This window comes from Haematobia irritans, chromosome 3 (genome assembly GCF_050003625.1).
Source record: "Haematobia irritans isolate KBUSLIRL chromosome 3, ASM5000362v1, whole genome shotgun sequence".
Classification (NCBI taxonomy): Eukaryota; Metazoa; Arthropoda; class Insecta; order Diptera; family Muscidae; genus Haematobia; species Haematobia irritans.
The window spans coordinates 141,826,769-141,852,844 of record NC_134399.1 but is presented as its reverse complement, the minus strand read 5'-3'; positions in this window follow the sequence as shown (position 1 = coordinate 141,852,844).

Below are 26,076 nucleotides of genomic sequence, written 5' to 3'. Positions count from 1 at the left end.
AAAATTTTCTGTAGAATTTTTTTTTTTTGGCACAATTTTATATAAAAATAAAATTTGTATAAAAATAAAATTTTGACAAAATTTTTTATAAAAATAAAATTTTGACAAAATTTTCTATAGAAAAAATTTTTTGACAAAAGTTTCTATAGAAAAAAATTTTTGACAAAATTTTCTATAGAAATATAATTTTGAGAAAATTTTCTATAGAAATAAAATTTTGACAAAATTTTTTATAAAAATAAAATTTTGACAAAATTTTCTATAAAAATAGAGTTTTGACAAAATTTTCTATAAAAATAACATTTTGACAAAATTGTCTATAAAAAAAATATGAAATATAATTTTGACAAAATTTTCTATAGAAATAAAATTTTGACAAAATTTTCTATAAAAATAAAGCTTTGACCAAATTTTCTATAAAAATAAAATTTTGACAAAATTTTCTATAAAAATAACATTTTGACAAAATTTTCTATAGAAATAAAGTTTTGAAACAATTTTCTATAACAATTAAAATTTTGAGAAAATTTTCTTTAACAATTAAAATTTTGAGAAAATTTTTTATAGAAATAAAATTTTGACAAAATTTTCTATAAAAATTAAATTTTGACAAAACTTTCTATAGAAATAAAGTTTTGACAAAATTTTCTCTAAGAAATAAAATTGTGGCAATATATTCTATGGAAATAAAATTTTGGCAATATTTTCTATAGAAAAAAAATTTGGGAAATTTTTCTATAGAAATAAAATGTTGACAAAATTTTCTTTGGAAATAAAATTTTACAAAATAAAAGTTTTTTTTTGGCAAAATTTTTTTTAAATTTTGGTAGATTATTTTTGGGTCGAATGGCAACCGTGAATCAGATGTAACTACATTAATACATTCGAAAGATAATGTAACTCAAAAATGGTTTCTAAATCGGAAAAATAAACACAAGGTGAGTAACAATATGAACTAAACTTTACACTTGATATTGTTTTGTTTTGGAAACGTGCTACGGAAATGCCTATTGAGGCTGCAAGAGAGACTGGCCGAATTGAAATCCAAACAGCTAAAATTGTTCATAGCTTTCATGTACAGATGAACTGACTCGCTCGCACAATTTGCAAAGTGTGTAATGATGATTGAACGTCGCGTCGTCTAAAAAGTGTGCCGACATTCCTTAGTAGTGTGAGAAAATTTTGGTAAAGGTATTAGCTATGGAAGCTGGAATCCGGAATCAGAAGGTTATTTGTTATAGCCTCACGAATTAACTTATAACAACGTCAACTAAACACAGAGGAGATTGATTCATCATTCATTAGGATAAGTTTGAAAAACAAACTAACTAAATACCACATCGATAACGACTTAACAAGATCTAACATAGCGCAGCACTTCGGTTTCATTTAGAATACCCCAATTAAATTTTTTGAAAATGGAGCAAAAAATAGGATAACACAGACCTTCAATACTGTAGGAATCAAATCAACAATTCCCCGCACTGAAAACAATATATACGTGGTATTAAAGATTAGGAAAGCTAAATGTTAGGATGCGATATTTACTCAATATTAAGGAGAAATTTCTATAAAAAAATGAACTTTTTATTGAAATAAAATATATAATCTTTGCTTCAAAAATTTTTTTCTATTAAATTTAGAACACACATTTGGGAAATTTGAGTCCCTCGTTAAAGTCGTAAGTAAAGAAAAGCAGGTTTGATTTAAAGAAATTAACTGAAATATTGAAACACTTCAAATATAAGCTAAGACTTATTTTGAGAATTTTGTATCTTTGATTTAATTTTTTTTTTTGAATAAACAAAAAAAAAATTATTTTGAAGTATCTGTTATAATTTGGTTTTTTAAATTTGACATTTTGTAGATATAATTATTGACCGATGTGGACCAATTTTTGCATAGTTGTTATACTTACACCATGTACCAAATTTCAGCCGGATCGCATGAAATTTGCTTCTCTTAGAGGCTCCGCAAGCCAAATCTGGGGGTCCGTTTATATGGGGTGCTATACGTAAAAGTGGACCGGTATGGCCCATTTGCAATACCATCCGACCTACATCAAAAACAACTACTTGTGCCAAGTTTAAAGTCGATAGCTTGTTTCGTTCGGAAGTTAGCGTGATTGCAACAGACGGACGGACGGACATGCTTAGATCGATTCAGAATTTCACCACGACCCAGAATATATATACTTTATGGGGTCTTAGAGCAATATTTCGATGTGTTACAAATGGAATGACAAAGGTAATATACCCCCTTCCTATGGTGGAGGGTATAAAAATGTCAACTTCCATCAACTTTTTAATTGGAAAAAAATTGGAGATCTTTTTTTTTCTATGTAATCTCCTGTCTCTCACAAAATAGTTCAGAATTTGTTAAAATTTGTAAATTTTACCAATAATGTGCCCATCTTGATCTTCGAATGACACCAAAGACATTTTTGCAATTTTAAACTCCAAATTGTTCCTTCATACTACAAGTGAAGAAAAATAACACACTGACGGAATATTAAACTTTTTGTCTCCAACCAAAAAATTACTTATTCCAGCCGAAAGTACTCGATGAGAGGAGAAAACTTATTTCGGAATTTTTGCTGGTTGCCATTGGTTTTTATGAGCCTCGAAGTTTGAGTCGAAAAACGGAAAAAATCAGAAAAAAGTGGTAATTTTTTCCGACATTTTTTGGGGTGTTGAGCATGAAAAAATGATGATTTTTCCGACTTAATATATTCAGCATTTTTGGCCGTGTCAAGAGTTACAACTTTGACTGCAAAAACAATGCACAGTATTTTTCGACCTATGGCCATGTGAAAAAATAGAAGAAAATTAAAAAAAGTGCTCAAAATCGAATTTAGCGGAAAAACTATAGAGGCTCATAAAAACCGAATGCCATCCAATGTAGAAAAGTTCAGAAATTATTTTTCTACTCTCATCGAGTACCTACGGCTGGGATAAGAGATTCTTTGTTTGAAATTTTTGTGTTGTGTAATTATTTCTAATAAATTTTCTTAAATTCGTCGAAAATATTTACTTATTTTTGCCAATTCGACGAGACATCTGGGTTTGTAATGCAGTTTAGTTAACATTTTCCAAAATAAACCATTTATTTTTTAATTAACCCAAATTTTCCTTCCTGATGTGTTCACTGTTTTTATACCCACCACCATAAAATGGTGACGGGGGTATAATAAGTTTGTCATTCCGATTGTAACACATCGAAATATCGATTTCCGACTATATAAAGTATATATATTCTTGATCAGGGAGAAATTCTAAGACGATATAAGCATGTCCGTCTGTCCGTCTGTCTGTCTGTCTGTCTGTCTGTCTGTCTGTTGTAATCACGCTATAGCCTTCAATAATGGCGCTATCGTCCCGAAATTTGGCACAGAGTAGTTTTTTGTTTGCAGGCAGGTCAAGTTCGAAGATGGGCTATATCGGTCCAAGTTTTGATATAGTCCCCATATAAACCGACCTCCCGATTTGGGGTCTTGGGCCTATAAAAACCGTAGTTTTTATCAGATTTGCCTTAAATTGGAAATCTAGAGGTATTTTGGGACCATAAAGAGGTGTGTCGAAAATGGTCCGTACCGGTCCATGTTTTAGTATAGCCCCCATATAGACCGATCTCCCGATTTTGCTTCTTAGGCGTCTAGAAAAAGTATTTTCTATCCGATTTGTCTGAAATTGAAAATCTAGATGTATTTTAGGACCATAAGGAGGTGTGTAGAAAATCGTTCGTATCGGTCCACGTTTTGATATAGCCCCCATATAGACCGATCTCCCGATTTTGCTTCTTGGGCGTCTAGAAACTATATTTACCATCCGATTTGTATAAAATTGAAAATCTAAAGGTATTTTGGGACCATAAAGAGGTGTGTCGAAAAGGGTCCGCATCGGTCCATGGTTTGATATAGCACCCATATAAACCCACCTCCCGATTTGGAGTCTTGGGCCTATAAAAACCGTAGTTTTTATCCAATTTGCCTGAAATTGGAAATATAAAGGTATTTGAGGACCATAAAAAGGTGTGCCGAAAATGGTGCTCATCGGTCCATGTTTTGGTATAGCCCCCATATAGACCGATATCCCGATTTTGCTTTTAAGGCTTCTAGAAACTATATTTACCATCCGATTTGCCTGAAATTGAAAATCTAGAGGTATTTGAGGACCATAAGGAGGTGTGCCGAAAATGGTGCTAATCGGTCCATGTTTTGATATAGCCCCCATAGAGACTGATTTCCCGATTTTGCTTCTTGGGCTTCTAGAAACTATATTTACGATCCGCTTTGCCTGAAATTCTTGAACTATAATAAACTGTATTTATTACATGATTTGCCTGAAATTCGAAATCTAGAGGTATTTTTAGATTACAAATAAGAGTGCCGAAATTGAGGTATATCGGTCCATATTTTGGTATAACCCCCATATAGACTGATCTCTCGATTTTTACTTCTTGGGCGCCTAGAGACTATATTTTCTGGCCGATTTGTTTGAAATTGAAAATCTGGAGATATTTTAAGATCACAAATATGTGAGTAGAAAATGGTGCCTATCGGTCCATGTTTTGGTATAGCCCCCATATACACCGATCACCAGGCTTTATTTCTTGGGCTTCTAGAATCCGTAGGTTTTATCCGATTTGCTAGAAATTAGTAATCTATAATAAAATTTTAGACAAACGAAATTTCTGTTTCTTGTTAAGTGTTTTCGTTTATTCAACGATTGTCTCTAAAATTTGTGTCAAAAGAAAACTTTGCTTGTCTAAAATACGTTTCTCAAAAAAGAATACATTTCTTTCAGGGTATAGCAGACGCACTGATCATGAAAATTGCTTCAAACTGAAAGTAAAAGTTCCAGATTTTACTCATCGTATTTAAATAAATGCGGAAAAATCTACAGATTTAAGATTTTAAATCCAGGCGTAATTTCAACATATAGTGTATATGCTTATATTTTCTCTAAAACTCTAACAAAATTGGTTCTCATAAATCCAGAATCTTATCTGGTCTTCATAGGTAGAATCTTTAAAGTTTGTCTTCGGGAGCTGGCTCGTTTGGGAGAAGATTTGTCATCAAACCCCCTACAATTCTATATATTATCAAGTAACCCACTACGACGAAAAGTTTTCATAGTAAACTATTATACTTGATTCATGGTGGTGGGTATTTAAAATTCGGCCCGGCCGAATTTACTGCTTTATATACTTGTTTGAGTATAGTTTTAATAAATATTTATTTCGACGATAACGAGTTGCTCGTTTTCAAAAAAAAATAAAAAAATAAAAAAAAAATCCAACAGATATCTCTAGAGCTTTATGCTGCATATCAGCTCTACAAAATGGGTATAAACACTCACTGATATGAAATTTTAAATCCTTATCAATGAATACCAAATCTAAGATTCAAGCTAATTCATTACGAATATGGTTAATTTGAATCAAATTCAATGAATAAAATCTATCAATATATATATATATATTTTTTTTTAATTACAGTTTTAAGTATCATTATATCGTAGTAATATTTTTTTATAAACTTTTAAAATTTTATTGTAAACAATATTTAGAAATTTTCTTGTACCAAATTTCAATTATTTGCTCTTAATTTATAAGAGAATAATTTGTTCTCTTCTCATGTTCAGAATTATGCTCAAAACTCTCCTTCTCTCAAAAGAAGGAGAAATATGTTGTGGACAAAACACACCAATCCGCACACAGTTCATCAAATATGTATTGGTTTAAACATAAAAGAGTGAAATTTTTGTATATAGGTAAGTAATGGACCAATCACATTCGCCACTAACACACATGCATTATTAGTTAGACCTGAAATTAAGACACTCCTCATTCTCCCTAAGCGTATGGCTTTTGAGTTATGTTTGGCTACATGTATACATCTACATTTCGAAGAGAGAATATTTCTGAAATCTAAAGAGAGAACACAATCGTTTATTCAGTGCATAGGAACACATCTTAATACTTATTGACATGATGTCGGATAAATTCCGGTTTGACTTGAATTTTGTTTTTTTGGGGGCACATTTTTGAATTTGATTAATTTTGTTGTTGATTATGGTCAATTTGTGGTGAAATTGGTATTTAACAGCAATTGTGAGTCACTGTTTAGGTATTTATTTCTGAAAAATATTTACCAATTTGTTAATGGTGTTAATTGGCAAAAGATTTCATTATGCGGCGTGGAATTCCTTCTGAATATCATAAAATATGTGAAATGCATTTTTTTATTATTTGAAGATTGCATTTTTATACCCTCCACCATAGGATGGGGGTATATTAACTTTGTCATTCCGTTTGTAACACATCGAAATATTGCTCTAAGACCCCATAAAGTATATATATTCTGGGTCGTGGTGAAATTCTGAGTCGATCTAAGCATGTCCGTCCGTCTGTCCGTCTGTCCGGCTGTCCGTCCGTCTGTGGAAATCACGCTAACTTCCGAACGAAACTAGCTATCGACTTGAAACTTGGCACAAGTAGTTGTTATTGATGTAGGTCGGATTGAAAATGGGCCATATCGGCCCACGTTTACGTATAGCCCCCATATAAACCGATCCCCAAATTTGGCTTGCGGAGCCTTCCGGAGCAGAAAAATTCATCCGATCCAGTTGAAATTTGGTACGTGGTCTAAGTATACGGTCTCTAACAACCATGCAAAAATTGGTCCATATCGGTCCATAATTATATATAGCCCCCATATAAACCGATCACCAGATTTGACCTCCGGAGCCTCTTGGAGGGGCAAAATTCATCCGATCCGGTTGAAATTTGGTACCTGATGTTAGTATACGGTCTCTAATAACCATGCAAAAATTGGCCCATATCGGTCTATAAATATATATAGCTCCCATATAAACCGATCCCCAGATTTGACCTCCGGAGCCTCTTGGAGGAGCAAACTTCATCCTACCCGATTGAAATTTGGTACGTGGTGTAAGTATATGGTCTCTAACAACCATGCAAAAACTGGTCCATATCGGTCCATAATTATATATAGCTCCCATATAAACCGATCCCCAGATTTGACCTCCGGAGCCTCTTGGAGGGGCAAAATTCATCCGATCCGTTTGAAATTGGGTACCTGATGTTAGTATACGGTCTCTAACAAGCATGCAAAAATTGGTCCATATCGGTCCATAATTATATATAGCTCCCATATAAACCGATCCCCAGATTTGACCTCCGGAGCCTCTTGGAGGGGCAAAATTCATCCGATCCGTTTGAAATTGGGTACCTGATGTTAGTATACGGTCTCTAACAAGCATGCAAAAATTGGTCCATATCGGTCCATAATTATATATAGCTCCCATATAAACCGATCCCCAGATTTGACCTCCGGAGCCCCTTGGAGGAGCAAAAGTCATCCGATGCGGTTGAAATTTGGTACATTTCGTTAGTATATGGCCTCTAACAGCCATGTAAAAATTGTCAAATTTTATTACTATAGAAAGTTTGGTCAAAATTTCATTTCTATAGAAAGTTTTGTAAAAAGTTTATTTCTATAGCAATGTTTGTCAACATTTTATTTCCATAGAAAATTTTGTCAAAATTTTATTTCTATAGAAAATTTTGTAAAAAAATTATTTCTGTAGAAAATTTTGTCAACATTTTATTTCTATAGACAATTTTGTCAACATTTTATTTCTATAGAACATTTTGTCAACATTTTATTTCTATAGAAAATTTTGTCAACATTTTATTTCTATAGAAAATTTTGTCAAAATTTTATTGCTATAGAAAATTTTGTCAACATTTTACTTCCATAGAAAATTTTGTCAACATTTTATTTCTATAGAAAATTTTGTCAAGTTTTTATTTCTATAGAAAGTTTTGTCAAAATTTTATTTCTATAGAAAATTTTGTCAAACTGAGTTATATACGTATTTAATCGGCCTTTTTTTTTGTTTAATATATACCCCTTATGGACTAACTTACAATTTAGAAGACAGTGTTAAAAAGTTTTACGATACCTTGCCATCGGCAAGTGTTATCGCAACCCAAGTAATTCGATTGTGGATGACAGCCTTTAGTAGAAGTTCCTACGCAATCCATGGTGGAGGGTACATAAGATTCGGCCTGGCCGAACTTACGGCCGTATATACTTGTTTATTACTTGATATGACATTTGATTTGTGGTCATCTAGAATGGAAGGAAGACTTCTAACTAGACCATATTTTAAAAAAATCTACTTAAGTTCTCCAGACTACTTGCTATTTTCACGGGATGCAGACGACGCTTTTTATGACAAAACTGTATACACAGAAAAAAAGTCCATGGCTAAACTGATCCTAAAATGAACTTATATTTAGTGCAACATATTGTTTTATTTTCCCCAATGTATTTTGGGAATGTCAATAATGGAATACAGCTTAGTTCAATAATCGCACGGGGTGTTTTACTTTTCCCATAAAATTAGTTTTTAGTTGTTACCGAAATTAGCTGTTGTTTTGCTTGGATGAAATTATAAATACAAACACCTAAAAAAATAAGTTATGAAAAAAATTTTCTAATTTTTATTTTCCTAAATATCACCGACCAAAAGAGTTGTTTTATAAAGATGATGATCACGATCTTTTAATTGCGAAAAAACTGAAGACACAGTTTTGCCGAAGACCATAACATCCCAGCAAAAAAGAGCATCCAAAAAAGCAGTTTGGTTATCCAACTTGTGATCCGGAAGTAGTGCAAACTTCGAACATCTCCAGTGAATTTTACATGGACTTGTCATAGGACGGACGTATTTCGTTTTCGGAACGAAAATGGCTCTGCGGTATGGTGGCCCATTGCCGGTGAAGCGCCCTCTTAAGATGACCTACAAAGCCAACCTTAGTCTCCAATAACCGAGGCGCCAAAAGTCCAAAGGATTGAGATCTGGAGATTGTGGTGGACATTGTGCAGTAGAAGTGAAACGGGGAACCTCCTTTTTAAGCCATTCTTGTTTGACGCGTACTGAGTGAGATGGCTCTGAGTGTTGTTGAAGCTTTCACAGAAATATTTGTTTACAGGGGGCTTCAATGCTGCCTTAAGCATATTTTACTGATAATATTTGACATTTATTTCGACTACACGGTCGATAAATACGTGCTGGTAGCTATAATCGGCCATTACGGCGGCCCGTACCAATCGAAGGTGTAAATTTTCAGCTGGCATCTTTGACCATTTTATTTATTTTTTTTTTTTCACAAACTGCTCAATATAGAATGGCTTCTCATCCGAAAAAATTAAATTTGGTAACTGGGTATTTTCGTGCAAGCGAAATAACTCTTTGTACATGCTCACTATTTCTCTATCACTGTGGCACGGATTTCGTCGAGTCTTGTCTTAATTTTTTGGCGTTTTACATTTTTTTCCACCCTTTTTCCACTCCTCAGGGTAACAAGAAATGGGACGATAAACGAAAGATTTATTCACACTTATATACTGGAGGGCTGTTACTATAGCCACGTGCGGTTTTCTAGCCAACTATAAAGCATTCACACTATCACGCTTGAATTCAATCACAAATAATTTTATTTCTGCAATGCAATAGATCAAAATGCTTTTGTAAGCTTGAAAACAACAACATGAACTGACATTAGAACAATATTCTTTAAATCCTGTAAAATGAGCGAATTAGTTTCGGATTTATATACAGCTTTGGCATTTGTATCACGGTTGCCACTCGAGTCAAAAATAATCAACCAACAAACCAAAAAGCTTTTTTTGTCAAAATGTTATTTCTATAAAAAATGTTGGCAAAGTTTTATTTCTATAGAAAATTTTGTCAAAATTTCATTTCTATAGAAAATTTTAGCAAAATTTTATTTCTATCGAAAATGTTGCCAATATTTTATTTCTATAGAAAACTTTGTCAAAATTTTATTTCTATAGAAAATTTTTTCAAAATTTTATTTCCATAGAAAATTTTGTCAAAATTTTATTTCTATAGAAAATTCTGTCAAAATTTTATTTATTTGGAAAATTTTGTAAAAATTTTATTTATTTGGAAAATTTTGTCAAAATTTTATTTATACAGAAAATTTTGTCAATATTTTATTTCTATAGAAAATTCTGGCAAAATTTTATTTCTATAGAAAATTTTGTCAAAATTTTATTTCTATAGAAAATTTTGTAAAAATTTTATTTCTATAGAAAACTTTGTCACCATTTTATTTCTATAGAAAATTTTGTCAAAATTTTATTTCTATAGAAAATTTTGTCAAAATTTTATTTATTTGGAAAATTTTGTCAAAATTTTATTTATACAGAAAATTTTGTCAATATTTTATTTCTATAGAAAATTCTGGCAAAATTTTATTTCTATAGAAAATTTTGTCAAAATGTTATTGCTATAGAAAATCTGTCAAAATTTTATTTTTACAGAAAATTTTGTCAAAATGTTATTTCTATAGAAAACCTGTCAAAATTTTATTTCTATAGAAAATTTTGTCAAAATTTTATTTCTATAGAAAATCTGTCAAAATTTTATTTCTATAGAAAATTTTGTCACAATTTTATTTCTATAGAAAATTTTGTCAAAATTTTATTTATTTGGAAAATTTTGTCAAAATTTTATTTCTTTGGAAAATTTTGTCAAAATAAATAAATAAATAAAAAATAAAGATATAAAAAATTTGTAAAGTATCTTTTAGTTGGAGAGGGATATTTTGCAAAATCTACCAAATCATCTGGAATTCAACCAATCTACCAAACAGTAAAAAAAAATCTACCATTTTTGGTAGAATTCTACCAACTGTGGCAACCGTGATTTGTAATACACGTATTATCCTGAAACAAAAAAGCATGACCGGTTCCAAAGATTTTGTCTTTACTTTAAAAATTTTGTTATTGATTCCGAGCCAAAGAAGCGGAGAATACATGTAAGGATACTTTTAAGACACAATTCTCTTTTAAATTTGGCTTTTGTACTTCATTCTGGAAAGCAAATTTTCATTTTTCGTTTTTCACATTTTTTTCTTCATATTCTATCTAAGTGCTTTAAAAACGGGTTGACAACAACTTTATTTTCCAAATTTAGACTCGACTTCCAGTAGAAATTATGCTATGTTTCAAGTAAAAAACGCCTTTAAAATAAAGTGTTGAAAAACATGTCCTATTTGTAAACGACTTTTTGCTTTGTAGTCAAGATGCAAAAAGACAACAAATTTAAAGACAATTTGATTAAATTTAAAGAATTTTTGTCAATTATTTTGTTGACCTTTTTTTCTTTCATGTTATGATACCCATTTTTAAGTGAAATCACTTAATTATAAGGACAATACTACTAAAGTTTTTCGACTTTTGGACAAGGAAAAAACTTTATATTAGAGAAATGCATTTTCTATGCTAAGCAAAATTTGCATTCGTATTTTAAAGACATGAAATCTTTGACCTAACGACAATATTTTTTTCAGTGTACATGACTTTGAAGCATATGCTCATATTCGACTCATTTGTTTTATTTTTTGTATTAAAATTTGTTACAAATCAGTTTGTAATCTCGACAAAATTCGCTTATATCCTATAAGATATAGATATAGCTTCCGTATAGGATGATCTTCCGATTTTATTTATTGATCGCATAGAAACTGTAATTTTTATTCGGTTTTTCTGAAATTAGTCAGACCTTCCATAAGTCTAAAGAATTTATATGTGATGATTAGTTAATCACATGACATGATATGTTAATCAACAATTCGACGAGAAAGAGATAAAAGAGTTTAAATAAAAAAAAGGCAATTATATATCCCGATCGAATATAATCTCAACAAGTATAACTTTTACTTTTATGATCAATATTTCTATACAGGAAACATACAATCTTCAACTAATTGAAACATTTTCATATTTTTGTTTTACCTTAAATATTTTTTATCTTATCTAAAAAAGCAGAAAATATCCTTAAAGCAATATTCATTTCTTAATTTACCTTTTTTGAAATGTATCCTGCTGCTGTGTGATTGTCAGAGGATGAACAACACATCACACAGACCTCGACCACCCAAACACTAGGGGCAAGACAGAAAATCGTCTCATATTGGCATTTGTTTCATATTTTGTTTTTTTTTTTTTTTTTTTTGTAAAAAAAGAGAAATTGGTTGCATTGTTTCGATTACCCGCTGCGACCCACTGAACAATGGAAAAGTGAACTCATTATCTCTTATTTTGCATTTGTTTAATGTTGCAAAATATCTATAGACCAAAGTGTTTCGTTTTGACCATTCAATCACATCAGAAACTACAAGGACTAAAGTACAAACATCGATCTCACAGGATGTGGCTTTTTGGCTCTGCTGGTTTGACTACATAATTGTCTGGGCTTGTGAGCCCTGTTGTAAATGTTATGTCTTACAATGTGTTAATAAGACAATATATGGTTTTATAGATGATTATTTGTTGATTCAGTCCTTTCCTGTAAGTGTGTGTGGGAGTTTATTTACTCTCACAGAAAATATTTAGTTGTAAAACATGTAAGAAACCAACTGCATTGGTATTTCAAATGGCCGTAATGTGTTGGACTCATGAAAGATAATCGTGTAGTTCCAGAACTCAATGTTTGAAATTAGATATCGAAAAGTAATTATTTTGAGATCGATCTCTTCGGTAATTTAAGTGGAGCCCAATGTCTCACACTCATTCCCAAACCCAGCTTTGGGAGTTGCCAAACGAACATTGATTGAAAAAAAAATTGTCTTCAGTTTAATAATTGTTTATGTGCGATAGTTAAATGAACTAAAAACTAGAAAAGTGAATAAAGGTTTGTTACATGGCTTTTATTTGAAATGAGTCCAAGTCATGCTCTAAAAATGTACTCAGTCAATGGCAATCCCATTTTAACGTAATCGATTCCCTCCGTTTTGAAGAGGACTGGTGTTTATCCATTTTTTTGTGGGGATATTAATATTAGTTGTGAGTTCGATTACGAAGCTTGAGAAAAAAAACTTTTATTAATAGGAAATTTGATAAGTGCACAGAAAACAAATAAGTAATGACTAAAAATATTGTCGTGAGGTCATTGATTTTATATCCTTAAAATACGAATGCGAATTTTGCTTAGCACACAGAAGACGCATTTCTGCGATATAAAGTTTTTCCCTTTTCCAAAAGTCAAAGTTAAACTTTTCAATGAAGTGGTTAAGAGTTTCGACTTATGATTGGCTATTCTAACATGAAAAAAAATTTAGTTTGACTAAGGTCAACTTGCTTTTTTAATTCGGAAAAATTCTTCAAAATTAATGAAATAGTCTTTAAATTTGTTCATATATTGCATTTTGACTATAAATCAAAAATTCGTTTAAAATTATAACAAAACATGTTTTTCAAAACTTTACTTTAAAGAATTTTTCATTTGAAACAAAGCATAATTTCTTCTTATAGTCGAGTCTGAACCGCATATGCGTTTTTTTTCAGTGCAGGCAAACTGTTTGATACCATTTCAATTCTTCAGATTTGTTGGGAGCTATATAAAGGTTTTATATTCCCATTGACATATATTTTAATGTGAACAGATTCGGACAAAATTTTTTACAGTTTTACAAATTATCTGCAATTAAAATTTAAAATAAAATTAAAAGATTCTAAAAAGAAGTATATGCGGGATTAGGGTCGACCCGGCCGAATCTTAAATACTCCCCCCCCTAATCAATTATAATAGTTGCCTTTGAAAGCTCATCGTCGTAGCTGGTTAATTGAACTTAGAATATAGAATTTCAGGTGGATTTGATGACAGATACTCTCCCTAGCAGATGGGCTCATATTGCTCTCTTCCCGAAGTTTCATTTAAAATTTCTACATATGGAGGTTACATCAAATTCTGGATTTATAAGAACTAGTTTTGTTTGAGTTTTAGAGAAATCTTAAATATCTTTTCTAAATGTTCACGAAAATCCGATGGAATAATGCCTTTCATATGATTTTAAATCAAAATTCTATAGAGTTTTATCCCCCTTTACACGAATGAGAACGAGGAGTAAAAACGGGACATTTCATATTTTAGTTTCGTGTAATTGTGTTGATCGCACTGATCTTCTATCCCCTCAAGAAGTTAAATGGGGAGACCAGTGTATTTATATAAGGATTATATAGATTGTAGTGTCTAGATGCCCAAAAATGTAAAACGGGAGATCGGTCTATATGGATGCCTTACCACAATATAAACAGCTGTAAACCAAATCCAGACCAAATATTATAGTATACCTAAAGTACTTTCGAATTGCTGGCAAATTGGAGAGGAATTACGGTGTCAAATAGGGAAATCAGCTTGTATAAAGGCTTTCCAATAAATCGATAAAACCCAAATTCAACACACCTAAAGCACCTCCAGATTTCCAATTTTAAACATTGGACATCCGAGGTCTAGAATCCCAAAAAACAAATCCGGAGATCGGTATAAGTGGGACTGATACACTCCCCTCTGTGGACCTAAGAAACCTCCAAATTTCCAATTTCAAGCACATCAGATAATGATTGCGGTGTCTACAAGCCCAAGAAATCAAATCTGGAGATCGGTCTAAATGGTACAAACGTTGACTGATACACATCATATTCGCCACAACTCTTTGTGGACATAAAATATCTTTACATTTTGAATTTCAACCAAATCGGATAAAAATTGGGGTGACTAGGCGTTCAACAAGTCAAATCGGGAGATCGGTGGATATGGGAGCTATACCAAAACAAGGACCGATACACATCATATTCGGCACACTTTCTTGTGAACTTAAAGTATCTCTAGGTTTCAAATTTCAGGCAAATCGCATGAAACTTGAGGTTTATAAGTGCTCAAGACCCTGGGATCGGCTTATATGGGAACTATACCGATATAGCCCATCTTCCAACTAAACCTGCGTGTAGACAACAGACGACTCGGTGTCAAATTTCCGAACGACAGCGACATTATTGAAGACTGTAGTGTGATTACAACAGAAAGACGAACTTGGTTATTTCGCCTTAGAATTTTTCCCTCATCAAAAATATATATAGTCGGAAATCGATATTTCGCTGTGTTACAAACGAAATGGCAAACTTGTTATACCGCCATCCCCATTCTATGGTGTTGGGTATAATTAACTTAAACCAAATCATTTTTTTTTTTATTTTGCAATTTACATAAATTATTTTTTGATCATCAGTTTTGTATGTTATAAATATGGTGGGTACCTTAGATTAGATTATGATAGACATTTTCCAGCATATTTCTAAAAGTCCTACATCTTGTCCATTGGTTAAATGCTCGATCACCAATAATCCCATAAAAGTACCGTAATAATCTTCTAGCAAATTATCTTCTCAGGCCTTTACTTTATTACATTCACCATTAAAAAGTCAAAATTTTAAAAGAAAAGAATACAAAAACATAAATGGTCAGCAAATCTACTAAATTGTTACCATTGTCCATGGGCCCATAACATCTAGGGATAAAGACAATAAGCTTATGATAAATGTTTTGGGTAGTATCCTTTTTGTGACTGGGTTTATTCTCTTTAATTTTGCATATAACCTTTGTCCATCGCCCAAAAATGAAAAATCTCAAAAACAGATACGATGGCTAACAATAAGAAAGAACAAAAATAAATGTGGAGAGGAGGTATCCTTAGTCAAAACCAACATTTTGGTTACAACTCAACGGTATGCATGCTCGTACCGTATAACTATTCTTGGCTGGCCATATTGGCCAGAAAGATCGAAGATCCCACAACGGCAAATGACAGACGTAAACTAAGAAAGATGTAAAAATCTTTGCATTTGCTTGATTTTTTCCATTTCTTTGTTGTCTTTGGCAAACAGCAGGACATTTTGCTTGATATTGACCGACAAATATCACCTACCACAGGAAAACAGCACAGGACAAGAGAAGGACATCAATTGTTAGCAATAACGTTCAAAGCAATTCTCCAGGGGACAACAACAATCTAAAGAGAACAATAAATTCTCATTTAGAGCCTTTTTATGATCATATCCTTTGACTGAACCAAAAGAAAATTTTGGAGACCTCAAGACACACCACCATCACATCTCACCAGCTATTATGGCTAAGGACATGGTTCTACAATTCGCACCCAGCGGTTGGGAAATGGTCTAAAACAAAAACAACTAAATTAACAAAAACAATTTGTAAACGAAATGCAGAGAGAAGAGTGCGAGAGCGAGAAAGTAATAACAAACAACTAGGATAATACAAGGCAGCGAACAGGATCCAGTTGCCGAGGCAACTACAACATCTCTGACATTGATTACATTTGATTGAGCTCCTGCTGCTGCTGTCGGTATACAAAAAGTAAGCGAAACCAACAGGATATTTCTAAGATGCTCCTTCATACACATTCACCCACACTCATACATTCTGATGTGTGTGTGTGTGTGTGGGACTAGAATTGTTCCTGCAAACTTGTTTGTATACACACATAAACTTTATGTCTTTTCTCTCCAATTCGCTATGGACAAAATATTTTGGTTGCACACAGTGATTCCACCTAGATAATTCGCCGCCTAAAAATGAAGTTGTCAAAATAGGGAAACGGTTGGCTAGTCACATGCACAGTGGGACTAGAGAAAAGCGAAAGCAATATATTCATTGAAAAGTAATGTCTCGAATAAAGATCGGTATATATAAAGAGGATATATCAAATAAGTAAATCAAATATATGCTGCTCAGATGTAGACATTTGAAAGCACAATGAAAATGTTTGTATGATGTGTACCAGAGAGGAGAAAATACAAGAGGAAGTAAATTGCTCTTGCACAAAGTCCTCAGCTTTTTGGTATCACCGTTGAGGTCTTAGCGCTGCTTTGATAAATTGGTTATAGAAGCGTCTGCCAAAAAGTTAATAGAATGAAAACATGTATAAAAAAGATCATTTGTTATTACATATTAGGTTCTAAATCCTATTTTCCTTAAGTTTCGTAAAGCCGGCAGAAAACATAACTGGGTGACGCCGACACAATCTGTATGCTATTTGAGAGAAACGTCGACAAAAACTGCAATTTTACTTCTTCGTTTCGTTCTCTTGTATTTCCTACTCTCTGTGTGTACTATAATCACGGTTGCCACATTTGTTGAAATTCTACCAAAAATAGTAGATTTTTCACTGTTTGGTAGATTGGTAGAATTATTGATGTTTTCGTAGATTTTAAATAGTTCATAGAAATAGAATTTTGAAAAAATTTTCTATAGAAGTAAAATGTTGTCAAAATTTTCAATAAACCAAAATTTTTGCAAAATGTTCTATAGCAATAAAATTTTGTCAAAATTTTCTATAGAAATACAATTTTGAGAAAATTTCCTATAGAAATAAAATTTTGAACAAATTTTCTATAGAAATAAAATTTTGAACAAATTTTCTATAGAAATAAAATTTTGACCAAATTTCCTATAGAAATAAAATTTTAACCAAATTTTCTATCGAAATAAGATTTTGACAAAATTTTCTATAAAAATAAAATTTTGAACAAATTTCTTACAGAAATAAAATTTTGAACAAATTTCTTATAGAAATAAAATTTTGACCAAATTTCCTATAGAAATAAAATATTGACCAATGTTTCTATTGAAGTAAAATTTTGACCAAATTTTCTATAGAAATAAAATTTTGAACAAATTTCCTATAGAAATAAAATGTTGTCAAAATTTTTTATACAAATAAAAATAAAATTTTGACAAAATTTTCTATACCAATAAAATTTTGACCAAAATTTCTATAGAAAAAAATTTTGACAAAATTTTTTATAGAAACAAAATTTTAACCAAATTTTCTATAGAAACAAAATGTTGACAAAATTTTCTATAGAAATACAATTTTGACCAAATTTTCAATAGAAATAAAATTTTGAACAAATTTCTTATAGAAATAAAATTTGGTCTAAATTTTCTATACAAATAAAATGTTGACCAATGTTTCTATTGAAGTAAAATTTTGACCAAATTTTCTACAGAAATAAAATGTTGACCAAATTTCCTATAGAAATAAAATTTTGATCAAATTTTCTATAGTAATTAAATTTTGACCAAATTTTCTATAGAAATAAAATTTTGATAAAAATGTTTATAGAAATACAATTTTAACTATATTTTCTATATAAATAACATTTTGAACAAATTTCTTATAGAAATAAAATTTGGTCAACATTTTCTATACAAATAAAATGTTGACCAAAGTTTCTATAGAAGTAAATTTTTGACCAAATTTTCTATAGAAATAAAATTTTGACCAAATTTCCTATAGAAATAAAATGTTGACCAATGTTTCTATTGAAGTAAAATTTTGGCCAAATTTTCTACAGAAATAAAATGTTGACCAAATTTTCTATAGAAATAAAATTTTGAACAAATTTTCTATAGAAATAAAATTTTGTTAAAATTTTTTATACAAATAAAAATAAAATTTTGACAAAATTTTCTATACAAATAAAATTTTGACCAAAATTTCTATAGAAAAAAATTTACACAAAATTTTTTATAGAAACAAAATTTTAACCAAATTTTCTATAGAAACAAAATGTTGACAAAATTTTCTATAGAAATACAATTTTGATCAAATTTTCAATAGAAATAAAATTTTGAACAAATTTCTTATAGAAATAAAATTTGGTCTAAATTTTCTATACAAATAAAATGTTGACCAATGTTTCTATTGAAGTACAATTTTGACCAAATTTTCTACAGAAATAAAATGTTGACCAAATTTCCTATAGAAATAAAATTTTGATCAAATTTTCTATAGTAATTAAATTTTGACCAAATTTTCTATAGAAATAAAATTTTGATAAAAATGTTTATAGAAATACAATTTTAACCATATTTTCTATATAAATAACATTTTGAACAAATTTCTTATAGAAATAAAATTTGGTCAACATTTTCTATACAAATAAAATGTTGACCAAAGTTTCTATAGAAGTAAATTTTTGACCAAATTTTCTATAGAAATAAAATTTTGACCAAATTTCCTATAGAAATAAAATGTTGACCAATGTTTCTATTGAAGTAAAATTTTGACCAAATTTTCTACAGAAATAAAATGTTGACCAAATTTTCTATAGAAATAAAATTTTGAACAAATTTTCTATAGAAATAAAATTTTGTTAAAATTTTTTATACAAATAAAAATAAAATTTTGACAAAATTTTCTATACAAATAAAATTTTGACCAAAATTTCTATAGAAAAAAATTTACACAAAATTTTTTATAGAAACAAAATTTTAACCAAATTTTCTATAGAAACAAAATGTTGACAAAATTTTCTATAGAAATACAATTTTGACCAAATTTTCAATAGAAATAAAATTTTGAACAAATTTCTTATAGAAATAAAATTTGGTCTAAATTTTCTATACAAATAAAATGTTGACCAATGTTTCTATTGAAGTACAATTTTGACCAAATTTTCTACAGAAATAAAATGTTGACCAAATTTCCTATAGAAATAAAATTTTGATCAAATTTTCTATAGTAATTAAATTTTGACCAAATTTTCTATAGAAATAAAATTTTGATAAAAATGTTTATAGAAATACAATTTTAACCATATTTTCTATATAAATAACATTTTGAACAAATTTCTTATTGAAATAAAATTTGGTCAACATTTTCTATACAAATAAAATGTTGACCAAAGTTTCTATAGAAGTAAATTTTTGACCAAATTTTCTATAGAAATAAAATTTTGAACAAATTTCCTATAGAAATAAAATTTTGACAAAATTTTCTATACAAATAAAATTTTGACCAAAATTTCTATAGATATAAAATTTTGACCAAATTTCTATAGAAATAAAATTTTGACTAAATTTCCTATAGAAATAAAATTTTAACAAAATTTTCTATAGAAACAAAATTTTGACATAATTTTCTATAAAAATACAATTTTTATCAAATTTTCTATAGAAATAAAATTTTGGCCAAATTTTCTATAGTAATTAAATTTTGACCAAATTTTCCATAGAAATAAAATTTTGATAAAAATGTTTGTAGAAATACAATTTTAACCATATTTTCTATAGAAATAAAATTTTAACCAAATTTTCGATAGAAATAAATTTTTGAACAAATTTCCTATAGAAATCAAATTTTGTCAAAATTTTCAATAGAAATAAAATTTTGACCAAAGTTTCTATAGAAATAAAATTTTGACCAAATTTCTTATAGAAATAAAATTTTGATAAAATTTTCTATACAAATAAAATTTTGACCAAAATTTCTATAGAAATAAAATTTTCACCAAATTTTCTATAGAAATAAAATTTTCACCAAATTTCCTATAGAAATCAAATTTTGTCAAAATTTTCTATACAAATAGGATGTTGACCAAATGTTCTATAGAAATAACATTTTGACCAAATTTCCTGTAGAAATAAAATTTTAACCAAATTTTCTATAGAAATAAAATGTTGACAAAATTTTCTATAGAAATACAATTTTGACCAAATTTTGTATAGAAATAAAATGTTTGACCAAATTTCCTATAGAAATAAAATTTTGAACAAATTTCCTATAGAAATCAAATTTTGTCAAAATTTGCTATACAACTAAAATTTTGACCAAAAGTTCTATACACATAAAATTTTGACCAAATTTTCTATAGTAATTAAATGTTGACCAAATTTTCTATAGAAATAAAATTTTGACAAAAATTTTTATATAAATACAATTTTAAACAAATTTTCTATAGGAATAAAATTTTGACCAAAGTTTCCATAGAACTAAAATGTTGAAAAATTTTTCTAAAGGAATAAAATTTTGTCAAAAATGTCTATAGATATAAAATTTTGACCATATTTTGTATATAAATAAAATTTTGACCAAATTTTCTTTAGAAATAAAATTTTGTCAAAGTTTTCTATAGAAATAAAATTTTATACAGAGAAAATTTTTTATAGACTCCAAAATAATAATTTTCCAAATTTGGTAGATTTTTTATAAAATGTTCTTTTCCAATTTTTGGTAGATTATTTTTGGCAAGAGTGGCAAGCGTGACTAAAACTCTTCACTCAGATAAATTTCGTTTTACAATTCAATTACAAAATTTATTGACACAATAAATTTTTAAATTGAAAATGATTTTATCAATTAAAGAATTAATTAGACATAAACAAAAATATACGGCCGACAGTTTTACCAGACTGTAGTTGCAAACGTCAAGATATAATTGTATTCCTTAACATTGTCTTATGGAGTCAATGTTAGATTAGAAAGCTAATTAAATAGTTATAAAAAGTGTCTGATAATTAAAGTAAAAGTATCAGATTGCTATCGTTTCTGTGCGGCAACTGATATTGCATGATCGTCATGTGAGCTATCGTGAGATTGAGACAAACTTATGCATTAATGGGACCAGCAGTCATTGAATATTCTATGAATATTTCGCCCTCAGAAAATGTGTTCGCTTTGGACACCACAATATTTGCCAATCGCTCAACAAAAAATGCACTTGTCAACTTGTGGAAAGAAATGCTTTAAACATACGATCGCAGTGCTTCGAAACACGTCATTTAGATCGTGACAGGTGATGAATCGTGGATTTACATATTTTTGAGTGATCAAAACATCGATTTGTTGGGTCATCCGCCATATAGTCCTAACTTGGCACCGAATGGCAATTGTTTTTCTAGTACGAAAAAGCGGTTAGTTTGAAGAAAATGATTCGGAATGCTGTGCTGTCTCATATCAGCTAACATTTAACTAATCCAGTATTTGTGCTTTCTAATTTCCCCCTACCCTTCTTTTACTCCAGGAACTCTGTGTCTCTAACGAATTCCTTTGTTTCCAGGTCCCGAATGGACACTTCACCGATTAAGTCATCTCTTTTCCACGTAAAGGCAGTAACAAAGGTAGTGTTGCAATGTTTCATCATCCTCCAAACACGCCCTACATGCTCCATCCTCTCCTTATCGTATTCGGCATAGATGTCATTATTTCAAGGGCTCTTCTGACTGTCGTCCTACTCTCCTTGAGTAGTTCTGACAAGTCCCGGCACCCATATTATGGGGATCCTGCCGTATTTCAAGAGTTCGTTGATCAGATGGACAGACGATTGGACTGACATCGTTGGATCGAATCAGAATTTCACCACGACCCAGAATATGTATGCTTTATGGGATCTGAGACCAATATTTTGATGTGTTACAAACGGAATGACAATGTTGGCGAAGGGTATATAAATCTTGCCAAAGAATTTGTCTTAACATAAATGTTTATTTTTCTACTGATTCCGAGTGAAAACAGCGGAGAATTGCTCTAAGTTTCAAGAAAATGGTACTAGAAAACAAATTTGAATTAATTAGTTTTTTCCTGCATTCTTTTTCATGTCCTTAAAAAACTTAAATTTCTATTCTAAATTCAGACTCGTCATTTACATTATAGAAGACTCTCTACGAATGTGCAACATTTTATAATTCATGATGAAGGGCATATAAGATTCACTCTGTCGAAATCAGTACCATTTTTAATATAGATCTATCTGAATGGTATTGAGGTCTGCCAACTGCTCAATTCACTTTCGCAATTTTTTGAATTGTTAGATCAATAGAAAGATGGGTTACCTCAACTCTATCATAACAAAATATGTGGATCAAGAATTTACCACAACGTCAAATTATTAAGCTCTACTTGGATCTTTGATTTCACAAATCCGCCTTCGCATTTTTTTTTCACTTTTACAACCACTGTATCTCAGCCTGCCTCCTTTTGATTTTATTTGTGTGAATTAGTGCTATGTCATGTTTCGTCTGTTTAGAGCGCATGCGTAAATCTTTTCTTTTCGTTCAATAAACCAATCGTCCCTCTCTTACTCCCTAAGGGAGCAAAAAAGGAATATTGGGAAGAATAGATTGTGTGTACTGATAAGAAATTGGCGTAACGAATTGAATTGATTCGCTTGTAAGTTATACTCATACCTTGCAGTCCAATGTCAATACTTGCCACATTTATCCATAGAAATCGTTGTCTTGCCTATCAATAGATATGGTAGGCTGGTGTGGTTGTGTATGGGTTTTGTAGCACAAACTATTTTGCAACATCATCAAGCCTCATTCACAGCTCAATTACCTAGACTCACAATGTGGGAATATAAGAACGAATGGATGGACGGACGGACTGACTGACGGACAAAAAGACATATGGGTTTCTTGTAGCTGAGAAGAAATGTTGTGCGTGTTGTTTACTGCCAGGACATTACACGGTCCTTTAGTTTGTTAAGAAGAAGATACGCACTGGTGAACAAAACCGAATTTTGAAAATGATTGCCTAAGATAGCCGTGTATGTTAGAAAACATCTCGATTTTCAGGGCGTAAAGGTGTTAGATAGTGAAATAAGCGGCAAATCTGTAATAAAAACAAACAATTTCATGGTTTAAGGGGGAAAATGATACCACATAAGTTACTGGCTTTTTTTTACCATCTAGCAAGATCGTTGTCTCATTGCCTTGAGGGCAGAACAAATTTGTTGTTTGGTAAATACTCAATTAGAAGCATGAAATTGGCTACTTCCTCTCTATAATATGATAATGTAGGGTTAAGATTGTGTCGAATTAATTTGATTAATGAACCATTTAATGCAATATTATGAAAGTTGTGGTGTGAATTAGTATTGGCCGAAGGCCATTAGAGAAATTGGATTGTGATGTAGCACATCTAAATAACTTCTTGTGAAGGGAATTAAATGCAATCCGACAAATTTCTTCCAGTCACGGCACTCAATCCGTCCAATCTTATCGATTTCCATATATAACATACACTGACAAAATATTTACGTAATATTAAAAATTACGCAACCTAACTTTTAGGATGTGCAATTTACAAAATACTAAGGACAAATTTCTTTAAAATAATGAAATTCTTTTTAAAATAAAGTTTATAATCTTTGTCGTTAAATTCAGGACACAAATTTTGTAAATTTGCGTCCCTCCGATAAAGTCGCATGTCTTTGAACTAAGCCAAAAAGTTTTTTTTTTTTAGAATTAAGAAAACATTTTTTACGTTGAGGTTTCCGTTATAATATAGATTTTTAAGCTGGCATTTGTTTGTACGTGAATAACTTTATTAATATACCGCGAAAAGAAAAAGGAAATTCGTAAAATGAGATCTGAATCCTAATTGTAATTTTATTAATCCTAGATTTAAGTTCAAATAAGTTGCTAAAAAATGTCTTTATTTTAATAAAGCAGCATCTTTGGCTCGGAATCAATACCAAAAATCTTAAGGGAAGATCAAAATCTTTGGATCCAAGTAAACTTTTTGATACCCGCCACCATACACTAATAGAAAAAGTTTCGTTATATTAACGAAATGTGTCGTTAAAAGTCAGCCAATGAAACGAATTCGTTAATACAACGTATTATTGCATTAATATAATCAATATCGTCGTGAAATTTGGCACAGAATCGTCTATTCTCTGCACGCAGGCCAAGTTTGAAATGGGATATATCGGTACAGGTTTTGATATAGTGGGGTCTTGGGCTTGTAGAAACCGTACTTTTTATCCAATTTGCATGAAATTGGAAATCTAGAGGTATGTTAAGACCATAAAGACGTGTGTCGAAAATGGTGAGTACCGGTCTATGTTTTGATATAGCCCCCATATATACCGATCTCCCGATTTTATTTCTTCGGCTTCTAGAATCCATATTTTTTATCCAATTTGCCTGAAATTGGAAATCTAGAGGTATTCTAGGAACATAAAGAGAAGTGCTGAAAATGGTGAGTATCGGTCCATGTTTTGGTATGGTCCCCATATATACCGATCTCCCGATTTTATTTCTTGGGCTTCTAGAATCCATATTTTTTATCCAATTTGCCTGAAATTGGAAATCTAGAGGTAGCCACCGTGGTGCAATGGTTAGCATGCCCGACTTGCATACACAAGGTCGTGGGTTCGATTCCTGCTACGACCGTACACCAAAAAGTTTTCAGCGGTGGATTATCCCACCTCAGTAATGCTGGTGACATTTCTGAGGGTTTCAAAGCTTCTCTAAGTGGTTTCACTGCAATGTGGAACGCCGTTCGGACTCGGCTATAAAAAGGAGGTCCTTGTCATTGAGCTTAGCATGGAATCGGGCAACACTCAGTGATAAGAGAGAAGTTCACCAATGTGGTATCACAATGGACTGAATAATCTAAGTGAGCCTGATACATCGGGCTGCCACCTAACTTAGAGGTATTCTAGGAACATAAAGAGAAGTGCTGAAAATGGTGCTTATCGGGCCATGTTTTGGTATAGTCCCCATATAAACCGATCTCCCGATTTAATTTCTTGGGCTTCTAGAATCCGTAGTTTTTACCCAATTTGCCTGAAATTGGAAATCTAGAGGTATTTTAGGAACATAAAGAGGTGTGCCGAAAATGGTGAGTATCGGTCCATGTTTTGGTATAGCCTCCACAAAGACCGATCTCCCGATTTTACTTCTTGGGCTTCTAGAATCTGTAGTTTTTATCCGATTTGCCTGAAATTTGATATCTAGAGGTATTCTAGGGCCATAAAGATGTGTGCCGAATATATTGTGTATCGGTATAGTTTTTGATAAAGCCCGGCCCAGCGATTTGGTGTCTAAATTCTACAACTTCTATTAGATGTGCTGAATATTGTGTGTATCCTTTCATGTTTTTTGATAGCCCCCAATTGACCGATCTCCCGATTGAACTCCTAGGGTTTCTAGAAATTGCAGTTTTTATGCGATTTGCAACAAATTGAAAATATACTGGCATTTTAGACCCACAAATATCATATATAATAGTTTTTATCGGTCCATTTGGTAAGACCTCCATATAGACCGATTTCAGATCGTGAGGGTACAGAAGGTGCACTGATCATGAAAATTTCTTGAAAGTGAATGTAAAATTTGCAGATTTTGCTTCTTGTAATCATTTAAATAATTGGGGTAAAAATCTACAGATTTTAGATTTCAAATCAAGGCGTTATTCCATTATTTTCTTACACACTTACTTCATATTTACATTTATCTTCGTACTGTGAACTGATCTGCTTGAAAAATATTTGTCATCAAACCTCCCTAAAATTTTCAAAGGAAACTACTATATTTGATTCATGGTGGTGGACATATACGATTCGGCCCGGCCGAACTT